Source organism: Vicia villosa, linkage group LG3 (genome assembly GCF_029867415.1).
Source record: "Vicia villosa cultivar HV-30 ecotype Madison, WI linkage group LG3, Vvil1.0, whole genome shotgun sequence".
Lineage (NCBI taxonomy): Eukaryota > Viridiplantae > Streptophyta > Magnoliopsida > Fabales > Fabaceae > Vicia > Vicia villosa.
The window spans coordinates 26797796-26800449 of NC_081182.1; the positions used below are offsets into that span (position 1 = coordinate 26797796).

At 33.1% G+C, this 2654-nt stretch overlaps 1 pseudogene; it reads left to right on the forward strand.

Moving 5' to 3' along the window:
- Positions 1 to 379: 379 nt before the first annotated feature.
- On the forward strand, positions 380 to 1609 carry LOC131655236 (glutathione S-transferase T3-like; annotated as a pseudogene).
- Positions 1610 to 2654: the final 1045 nt, after the last annotated feature.

A 2654-nucleotide genomic window follows, 5' to 3' on the forward strand; every position in this document is an offset into this window, starting at 1 on the left:
ATGTTTTAAGGGGTTCCGTAGATGCATCTATGGAAAAAACCATTTTTTTTTAAAAAAAAAGTGCTTCCGGAGATGAATCTACGGAAGCACAAAGACAGTTTTGTCATTTTGGTGGTGTGCCAAATGTCTATGGAGTGGGGTGAGAAATTTTCTTTGGAAAAGCCTTCAGAGTCAATAATGTGATTTCAAAATATTTTAACATTAATTACTCTGATTTCATTTTGGAATAAGACTTGCAACGATAATAAAATAACGATAATATTTTTATTAGTATAAATAGGTAATTTATTTTATCACATTTTTCATTCACATCTAGTTTAAATTTGACCAAATTATTTTATCTCATTATAATTTTTATGTCAACACATTTCATTTGAAAATGAATCCCAATCAACATAACACATGGTCCAATTTTATGCAAAATGATGGAAGTCCTCCTACTATCCCAAATCAACGAAACAACCCATATTTTGGAAATCCACCTCTTATTCCAAATCCACACCATAATCCAAATTTTCAAAACTCTATTTTTATCCAAAATCCACAAAATAATCCATCCATTAGAAATTACTCTTACCATACATCACCTTATCCATATAAATATCAACAATTTTCATCTCAATCAACTAACCCCAATATGCCTCATGTGGTTCAAATAGGTAGTAGTGGTGTGCGATCAAATGATCAACAATATGAAACACCACAATTTTGCACTCAAGTTAGCTTTGAAAATACTAACCTTGGTGAAGAAGTTGCATCTGCACAGGTTGTGAATACGCCTAAACAAAGATTCCAACCAATAGAAGATGAAATTCTCATTCAATCATGGCTCAACATTTCAAAGGATTCAATTGTTGGGGTTGATCTAAAAGGAGATAGTTCGGGAAGAGAATTGGTGAAGCTTTTAACAAGCATCATGACATGAATTACAAAGAGTAGAAACCGACGACACTAAAAGGTAGATGGCACAAAATTAATCCATATGTTCAAAATTTTGTTGGATGCTACAAACAAGAATTATCTACACTAAAAAGTGGGAGCTTCGAGACTAATATCATGCAAGCTGCATATAGAATCTATTTTTAATATGAAGATGAAAAGCTTACATTTGAGTATGCTTGGAGATTATTGAAAGATAAACCTAAATGGCTTGCGGGTTCATTAGAAGCTTATGCAAAAAGAACAAAGAATTTAGCTTCTGGAGCGTATTTTTCGCCTTCTAACCCTTTGACACCATCGAGCAGCGAATACAATCCATCATCGCCTACTTTGTTACGTCGTCCAATCGGTCAAAAGGCATCCAAAAGGAAGGAGAAAGAAAAGATGGTGGAAATGTCTACTCCCAATGTTAAATATGATGAATTCAAAAAGAAATTTAATTTGATGTCAGTGTTTACACAAGACTATGCACGTATTAAGAGTGAAAAAGTCAAGATTAAGAGAAAAAAAGGTTGAAGCAAAGATTAAGAAGGCTGAGAAAAAAGAGGAAATATTGAAGATCGATGATATGCAAATCCTCTCAAAGGATACATCAAATATGAATCTATGATAACTACAAGCTCATGATTTCTTGTGTGACGTGATTCGGGAAAAATACGGCCTTAATTAATATGAATATGTATTTTGAATATTTTTAGTATGATTATGTATTTTGAAACTAGTTGTTATTCCTATAATTTATATGGTTATGTATTTTAAAACTAGTCGTTATTCAAACTATTAGATATTCAAACTAACTGTTATTCAAACTAGCCGTTATTCAAACTACTCCTATAAATAATCATTAGTAACACAATAAGTCTCACAATCATTTTCAACCTCTTTCACTTTCTATAAATTGTTGGCATATTTTTCAATATGAAACTTCTTTCGTCATGGATCCTTCTAATCCTTTTCACATTGCAAAGAATGTTCATGGATTATATGAATGATGGTATGGATGAGAACTCGTGAGGCTTTTTTTTAAAGTCAAAATCAAGAAGAAGCCTCAAGCTCTAGAAGGCCTAGACATCAAAGAAGGAATATAGAGAGGAATCGTGAAGAAGGACATGATCGATTGTTCAATGATTATTTTTCATAAACTCTAGTATACACAAATGAGCAATTTCGTCGAAGGTACCGAATCCATAAACATGTGTTCCTTCGTATTATGGAAGCTCTGGGTCAAGATGATGAGTATTTTTTAATGAAGATTGATGCAACTGGTAGATCAAGTCTTTCACCTACAAAAATGCACTGTTGTTATTCGTATGTTGGCATATGAAATGTCTGTTGATAGTGTGGATGACTATTTAAGAATCGGTGAAACCACAACACCAAAATGTGTTGATAAGTTTACAAGAGGTGTGATTAGCATTTTCGGAGCACAATATTTGCAAAGGCCAAATACTCAAGATATTGAACACTTACCTCAGATGGGGGAGACACGAGGATTTCCAGATATGTTAGGTAGCATTGATTGTATGTATTAGAAATGGAAATATTGTCCTATTGCATTGAAAGGGAAATATATTTGAGGCGATCATGGAAAACCCACTTTTATTCTTGAAGCAGTAGCTTCACAATACTTATGCATTTGGCATGCATTCTTTGGGATAGCGAGTTCAAATAATGATATTAATGTGTTGAGCCAATCCAATGTCTTCAACGATGTC